This window comes from Boleophthalmus pectinirostris, unplaced genomic scaffold, assembly GCF_026225935.1.
Source record: "Boleophthalmus pectinirostris isolate CB_2022bp ecotype Guang Dong unplaced genomic scaffold, ASM2622593v1 HiC_scaffold_12, whole genome shotgun sequence".
Lineage (NCBI taxonomy): Eukaryota > Metazoa > Chordata > Actinopteri > Gobiiformes > Gobiidae > Boleophthalmus > Boleophthalmus pectinirostris.
In genome coordinates this window covers 31,918,631-31,927,524 of record NW_026571018.1, presented here as the reverse complement: position 1 = coordinate 31,927,524, position 8,894 = coordinate 31,918,631, and the positions used below count along the sequence as shown (strand labels likewise).

Sequence of the window (8,894 nt, the reverse complement as noted above, 5' to 3'; positions counted from 1 at the left end):
TTGTTGTAGTGGTAGTAGTTGTAGTGGTAGCAGTAATAGCTGTAGTAGTTGTCATTGTTGCTGCAGTAGTTGAACTAGTTGTTGTAGTTGTAGTAGTAGTAGTAGTTGTTGTAGTGTAGTAGTTGTTGTAGTAGTTGAACTAGTTGTTGTCGTTGTAGTAGCAATAGTTGTAGTAGTAGTTGCTGTAATTATATCAAAACTTGAATTGGCTGTATTAATAGTGTATTTGTTGTAATAACTCTGGCAATTAAGGGGTTAGGATTAGAATATGAATTGAGTCGTTAATAACCATTTGTTCATTATGATTTGCGTCTTTGTTCATGCTTTATTAAGGCCAAAATGATAGAGCATTACCCCGTTTAAATTTGAACTGTTGTGTTTATGAAATTTCCCTTGCGCACCAATAAAGTTTTCCTTAAAAAGTCTCTTCTCTCTGTACTTTTCAGGAGCAGGGATAGTTTGTGTTGGCTAAAATTAGAGCTCTCCCACAACACAAAACAGACGGGTACACTGTAACTCTGCCGCCTTGAGTCTGCAAACATTAGTCATCCTTTTCTTTCACTCTTTGTCCATTTTGGAGTCCAGACCTGTCATTATTTGTGATGAGCTGTCAACTGTACCGCGCCGAAGGGAGAGAAGGAACATTGAGAACAAAAGGTAATGTGTCATGTCATTGATGTACATTGGATCTATGTTTTGTGTTGTGGTGGGTCTGAATTAGCTATAACAAAAGCCCAAAAGCATTAAACACTGCGGTCATAGCCATTAAAGGCGCTATATTACGCAAAATTGACTGAGCTGTAAGCCATGTTGTAACGCTCATCGAAAATGTACCTGGAGTTGTGTTTTGTTTCATTCACACGTCTGAATACCGTATTTTTCGGACTATAAGTCACTCTGGAGTATAAGCCGCACCAGGCAAAAAACACGTAATGAAGAAGAAAAAAATATATAAGTTGCACCGGACTATAAGTCGCACTTTTTTGGGGGAAAAGTTATTTTATAAAATCAGAGACCAGGAACCGACATTTATTTATTTATTTATTTATTTATCTATCTATCAGGTTGTAGCATCAGTGCTAATTTCCACCTGTCGTCCCTGGGCAGGTTCATTGATTGATTGTATTTAACTGACCTTGACTATCAACTGTTCTGGAGACTTATGTAGCATGTTTTGGGTTGTGTTTCACCTTGAAAGGCAATTTACAGTAATAACAATAGAACAGAGAACAACAGACTGTTAACATCACATATGAACAGTTCTTCAGATAACTATAGCATAAACAACAGAACAGAACAAGTTTACCAAACTTTCCATCTCACTCCAAATCACTAAATCCATTCAATCCTTCATCCTCTATGTCAGGGGTGCTCACACTTTTTCATCATGCGAGCTACTTACAAAATGACCAATTCATAAAGATCTACCTAATACAAAGCCAAGCAAACTGCACTGAATCACTCTGTGCCCCTTTTTTGGACCCTCACCCACAGTTTGAGAACCCCTTCTTTAAGAGAACTTCCTCTGGCACTTTACACAAAACTGTGAAAAAAGTGAAGGAAGATTTTTAAACCTGTTTTTTAAAGTTCCAAACTGGAGTTGCATTCTTTTCTGGTTTTGTAGTGATATTTACCAGCCTCTGCACGTTTACCAAACCAAACGCACATCGTGACAAACACAGATGCATTTGTGCACTTTTGTTCGGCAGACTTCAGCCAAATGTGGCAGTAGGTCTGTTCTGTAGATCTGCTCTATGCTGTAGACCTGCTTTGTGCCAACACTGTAACACAAATTTAGACTCGTTTTTGATTCACGTTTCGTCTTGCTCTTCTAATCAGCGCGCACTGTGGAAGGGGCTTGTTTTCACTGTACGCAGGAAGGAGCGAGAGCGTGAAAAGGCGAGGGGCGGCGTGCTGACGTGAGGCAGATGGACAGGTAGGATGTTTAGGAAGTTTAACCTGCCCTGTGATGCACGCTGGTACACGAGGGCACACGGTGTTGCAGACGAGCCGTGCATAGGGAGCGTGTGTGTTTGTGATGTGCCGTAGAGTCTCTGCGGGCTGCACTGAGACGCCCCACACGCTCCTGCACCCCGGTACAAGTTTATTGCCAACAGCAGTGGCCGTAATGAAATATGATCGCACTTGTGGAGTGTCAGACCTTGAGTGAGAGACAAGACCGAATCCAAACGCGAGTCCGAGATAAGACACAGCGATCTACCCACACGACTTTGGCGATCGACTGGTAGATCGCGATCGACGTATTAAGCACCCCTGCACTATGTCATTTGTGAGCAACTCTGCGACCTCGGAGTAAACAGAGTGCCGCTTCCTCTTCTGTGTAGCTGTCGTCAGACTCTGCATCAATTCCAGATAGAATTATTCCGGCCTTTCTGAATCCCAGATGGTTTCGGTTGCCACTGAAGTCAGCATTTTTGCTATTATCTGGCATATTTACAGTGCAGTGTTGCAGATGTTCATTAATATGCACTGATCCTATTAAATAAATAATCCATCCAATGACTTCCAGGAAAGTTGCATGGTGCATCCTCCCGGTGTCACAAGTTTCTCGCTCACTCCAAACTTTCTTTCTGCTGCTCGATTACCATTTTCAGCTGCAGATTTCACTACTTGCAGCTTGTAATCTGCAAAATATGATTTTCTTTTGGGGGGGCATTGGTGTTCAGTCTTCTCACTTGTCTTTATAAGTTTGTTTGAATTTTACATTTTCAGTGGTACACAAGTAATGTTGCGATCGACTGACATGATACAGACAGGACAGAGGCTATTTCTGCAGGAGACATGCGCAGTAGAGCCAAGTGACAGTGGTTCAGGAGTACTAGGAGTATCAGACACTGGTATACAAGCCTAGAGCCCCTCGAGGCTGTCAGTGTGAAAAAGTCGCACCGAAGTCACAGGACCACCTAAACCATGAAAAAAGTGAGACTTATAGTCCAAAAAATAGAGTAACCCTTCATGATTAGTCTGTCTATATCTCTGAAGCTCAAAATGTTCTGGGATGTCTTGTAATAGTTTTCACGTCAACAGCTTCTTTTTACTTAGAGATTGGCAACTTGAGGGCCGAAAAGACCCATATGATTCTAGTGAAGGTGCATGGAGTTAAAAATCACTGTGGAGCATCTTTTTTTCTGTTTGAGAGAAGAACCCAGCTTAAATATGAAGATGTTAAACATGTGTGAATGAAGCAAAAAACAACTCCAGGTATGTTTGTGATGAGGAAACAACATTGTAAACTTAGATCACAAAGTAGCACAATATGGGCCCCTTTAATGAAGAAAAAAAAAAAAAACACTCCACAAGCTGCTTCAAAAACCTTCAAAGAGTTAAGAAAAAAAAGGCATCACCACTGAGAATGTAAGAAGATTTTTCTATTCAAATACTATCCACATATACCCGCTGAATAATACTAGATCGCTGCACTTGGTTTGGCTCTAGGCTCTTTCTGAAGGGCACATTGCAAAGAAGAAAAACAACAGAATATATAGTTACGCCTGTCTGCTTCCCATGTAACAGATGTACAGTCAAAGCTCATGGCTGCAGGAGCAAAGATGCATGTATGTGAATGTGTGTGAATGTATGCAGAGCTCCTATGGGCTCAGATCTCTCCTGGGTACACCACCTCCTCACACAGTCTGTTCTTATACTGCACGAAGTAAACAAGGCTCTGATCTGTGAAAAACATCCATTTCCCTGACTTCACTTTGTTGTTTGTCGGGCGGTTTTAAAAAGATTAATTGTGTTCAAGTGCATTAAACTGTAATAGGCTTGTTAATGCTGAAGTATATGCTATGGGGGAAATGTCCAGAATAATCTATCATATCCAAAAACATCCATTTTGTCTTCTTAGGTACAGTAACATCTTGGGTTTGTTTTTAAAAAGTCAATACAATAGGAAGAGTGTTTACTTTGTTGACATGTTTCGGTTGCTTCAGCAGTGCCATCTTCAGAACTGTCCGTGGTGTTGGTGGTGACTTGCCCGGTGTTCTCTGGAGGAGGGCGTCTCAGGTGTGTGAAAGGAGGAACACTCGGTCATCATGGTCAATGATGGCACTGCCCCGTTTCCTGATTTCAGTGCATTGGATTTCATAGATAGTATTGCATTTTTGTTGTTTTGTTGAACAAAAATGCAATGTGAAATCCAGTGCAAATCATGCAATAAATCATACACAGAGGAAACGAGTCTGGGATTTCACACCTAAAAAAAGGAACACCAAAAGGAATGTGAGAAAGAAACATCAGGGAGACTCACCAGAACACGAAAAGACAAAGCAGAGCAGCAACAACAACAACAACAAAGTTCTATGGACACAACACACACAATTTTGGCAGAGAAAAACTAATCTACCAGTACTGGGGCTGTGATCTAACTACATCATTTTCAGTTATGACAAGTTACATTACTGCTTTACTTAAAAAGTAATCTAATTACATTAATCTCTTCCTCTGTAGTTAGTTACTGCCCAATACAGTTGGGCTGCTCCTCATACTGACTGTGTGAGTGGCTCTGGAGGGACTTTTAATCAAACGTGTCAGGGCTGTGGCTCCTCTGTGTGGAGCTCAGTGTGTTTGTTGTTTAGCAGCAGCTTCAGGTAAAACAATCTGTGTTTCCCAATTACCCTGCTCCAGCCTGACCCATGTGACCAACCAAACACATGTCCTATTAGCTAAACCTGTTAGCTCAGTTGGCATCGTTTACTCTCAGTCTGCCAGAGCTTTTCTTCACTTTGACACACTTAGAGAAATTACATCAGAAGTTGTCAGGTTTTACACCAGATGCCCTAATAATTTACCATTTTGCTCATTTTGTGATTCACTGTGGTACATGCAGCACTATGCTCAAAGACAAGACACTTTTTCCACCTGCACCAGTTTAGCTCTAAGTGAGTGACAGGTGCATTAACCAATCACAGTGAAGAGTCTCTCAGAAGAACGAGGCAGTTATAATCACATTTTAAATGGAATTGAAAACTAAAACTTTGTTGCTGCTAAACTATGAATATGGTGTTTTAATAGCATTGTTTACTGTCTCTAGTCTTTTTTTTTTGGCTATTTCAGTCTCATTGCAATCTACTGTAGGTATTTGCAACTTTCTGATCAAAAACAGTCAAAAGTGCTGCCTCCAGTGTCCACTGCATTTTGCAATTTCAAGTAAAGGAGACCTGGCATGTTGTCACACATTTTTCATTCCTGTCTTTGTCTCTGAAACCAAGCCAACAGAAGTGTAAAATGTTTAGAATTTAGCAACATTTTGCAATGTGGTTGTGGGAAGAGTTTAGGTGTTTCAGTCCCACTTTAAAGACTGTTTAAAGACACATAGTGTTTGTTTAATTGTGATCAATAGGTTTTAGAAAATTGTGACATGTGACATTATTGAGGCTGCCCACAACAAAAAGGAATAAATTTGAAGTTAAATGTTACTCAATATGACAATGAATTTATCTATCACCATGGAAATAGGTACATTTCAAAGATGGACTTTCTGCAGTGGACAACAGTTGAGTTGTTGAGACTGACAACCTTCAGTAAGAGCCACACAGTTGATTAGTGTTTCTTAAATGTGAGCCAGTAAAGTATTTCAAACTTACTGATTTAAGTTTGGACATTCAAACAATTACAGTTTTTAATAACAAACCCCTATTGTGCTTATTTGTATTTTAAAATACACAGCAAAACCGGCTCAAATCAATGTCTCAAACCAAAGTGAAAAACAGAAGAGTCTCTTTTCTCTGACTGAAAACATAAAAAGAATCACATTTTCAACCAAAATCCCCAAACAAATCAAAGATTTTTTTCACCTGATTGTGGTGTTCCTTTATTTCCCTTTATGACCACCACTGTTTCAATTTCCCAGATTTATTTAAAATCTCACAGCCCAAAACCCACAGCAATTACTGTCTCAAAGCACAGTGCCAAATAAACCACAGCTTCAAATTGAAGAGACAGAATGCAAAAACTTAATAACAAATTAATTTTAAATGAATCCCTGGGTGACGTGAGCCCCTGGTACATGCTGGGTACAGACTAGTGAAAAGACATCTACTTTGATTACTTTGAAATTAAACCATAATTAGAATATTTCAAAAGCTCATTTCATAAAAAACTATTATTTAAAAAGGTCCTACATTAAGCAAAATATACTCTTGCCATGTTGGAATGTTGTTACCTCCTGAAAACAGACCTAGAGTTGTGTTTTGTTTCATTCACACATGTTTGAGTAATTCTGCATTATTAGTCTGTCTACATCTCCAAAGTTCAAATTGCTCTGTTCCACCCTGTGATGTCATGAAGCGGCAGTTTTCAAGTTAACAGCTACTTTTACAGTTCCAGTTCCAGATAATTCTAGTTAAGGTTTATGGAGTTAAAAACACTTTGGAGCACGTCCTGTATTACCATATGACATCACAAGGTTCCACCTTGTGGGTGTTTTCTGTTTGAGAGAAAAACTCTATGACTAATAATTAATTTGCAGCGTTTGTTTGATAAACATGTGTGAGTGAAACAAAACACAACTCCAGGTCTGTTTGTGATGAGGAAACAACATTATAACATAGATCAGAAAACAGCAAAATATGGCTCCTTTAAGTGACTAGATTAAGTATTTCACAACTATGATCACTATAAGTACTTTTTACATTTTAGTTTTAAACCAAAGTACTTTTACTACTACAATTTGTACTGTTGATATTTCAGACCTGGCAAAGGGTCTGTCACCTGCCACACACTGCTCCTTACGAGATGCCCTGGCCTTGCAGCATTGAAGGAATGGTCAAACATAGAGGACAAATTTTACTACGGGACAATAAAATACCTTTTTTCTGGATCAGGCTATGTAAAGTTATCTGTCTACCATTAACGTAACATGGAAAGACATGAATGTAATGTAATGAATGTAAATGCATGTTTTTAAAGAAGACATATTGTGCTTGTCTGCTACAACTATAATCCAAGACATGTTATAATTTGGACATAAATCACATCTAAAACCAATAAAAGACATAAGTTTACAGACTTCTGTGTTATATATGGCAATTTGGTGTCTTGAAAGTAATTAAAGATGCACAAATTACTCCAAATACAACAACTGAGAGGATAAATGTAAAGGGGAAACAGCTATAGCATGAAACTGTCAGCCAGTGCTAAGGCTTGCAGTTATAGGGTAAATTTGGGATTTGGAGTCGGGTTTCATATTAGGGCTAGGAATTTATTTACGGACAACAGTGACATAAAAACACCAGGATCATTTAGAGCAGGTTAATATGAACATTTTAAGCCTGTGACGTTGATTGACCGTGAGCGGGTTGGCGTTCAGTGAGTAAGGTTTAAAAACACAGACAAAGACGTGAAGCGGTGGTTCACAGTTTACTGTTTTGGTTTTCAATCATTACAAAAAAGTGCAAATGCAAAATGGAGGCAGGCAGCAGTTTCCTCTCCAGCAGCAGAACACAGAATGAAGGCGCCTGTTATTCTGGATTGACTGATCGGATAAAATTACAACAGCTATAACAGTGATGGTAAAAATGAACATTCACTTAAGCTATTGACCTAACACTCCATAAAACAAACCCAAAACCAAATAACTATTAAAACCCCAACTATATCCATAAAACCCTAAAACCATACAACAATTAAACTTTAAAACCAATAAACCAATAAACACCAAACCTACTAACCCTGTGCAATATACATACACTTGGTTCAGCCCGGAACTTTAAAAAAGGGAGCTCGTGCCCGGGGGACTCTTTTAGAACCTGGACAGAAGAAAAAAAAGAGGTAAGTACAAAGTGAACCACACCATTCATTAAAACACCATAAAATACACCAAAACACACATCAACACTTAAAACATTTCCAAACAGATATATTGCACCATATATATGTATTGCACTTATTCAGTTTAAAAGGTAATTGGTTAATTCTGTCTCCTTTTCCTCCAGGGACCAACAGCTTTTAGTTAACGTGCTACTGGGCCTCAGGATTAAAAGTGCTAAAAGGAAAGACATTAAATATATCTCTGCTGTTCACAGATGATGTTGTCCTGTTGACTTCATCAAGCCAGGACCTGCACTGTGCACTGGGGCGGTTTGCAGCCGAGTGTGAAGCTCCTCCAAATCCGAATCCATGGTTCTCGACCAGAAAAAGGTGGCTTGCCCTCTCCAGGTCGGTGGAGAGTCCCTGCCTCAAGTGGAGGCGTTCAAGTATTTCAGGGTCTTGTTCATGAGTGAAGGAAGAATGGAGTGTGAGACTGACAGGCGGATCGGTGCAACGTTGGCAGTGATGCGGTCACTGTATCAGACCATTGTGGTGAAGAGGGAGCTTAGAGATAGGGTGAGTAGCTCAGTCACATGGGAGGAGCTTGGAATAGAGCCGCTGCTCCTCCACGTCGAGAGGAGCCAGCTGAGGTGGCTCTTGCATCTGTTGCGGATGCCTCCTGGACGCCTCTCTGGAGAGGTGTTCCGGGCATGTCCCACCGGGAGGAGGTCCCGGGGAAGACCTAGGACACGCTGGAGGGACTAGGTCTCCTGGGATCACCTCGGGATCCCCCTGGAGGAGTTGGAGGAAGTGTGTATGGAGAGGGAAGTCTGGGAGGCATCTCAGATGGCTGCCCCCGCGACCTGGCCCCTGAATAAGCAGAAGAAAATGGATAGATGGATAAATACATTTTAAAACCAATTGTGTGCAATGTCTTTTGTAATATGTGCAAATATGTTTAAAGTGCTGTATGCTATCAAAAGTGTGGTGTATTAAAGTGTCTTAGTGAAGGTGCTGAGTGTTCTCATGGGTAACAAACCAGTCTGTTTGTTACAAAGCCTAAAATGACAAAGCTCACTGCAGCAAATACAGACAGAAGTGTGTGAACTGAAGTCAGAGTTGAT

General features: G+C 40.1%; 1 long non-coding RNA gene across 1 annotated transcript; it reads left to right on the top strand.

Annotated features, from left to right (window-relative positions):
- Window positions 1–614: 614 nt before the first annotated feature.
- On the top strand, window positions 615–8,080 carry LOC129407426 (uncharacterized). The gene is made up of 3 exons (XR_008631531.1): window positions 615–657; window positions 1,840–1,936; window positions 8,046–8,080. It is a non-coding gene; the product is annotated as an uncharacterized LOC129407426 (long non-coding RNA).
- Window positions 8,081–8,894: the final 814 nt, after the last annotated feature.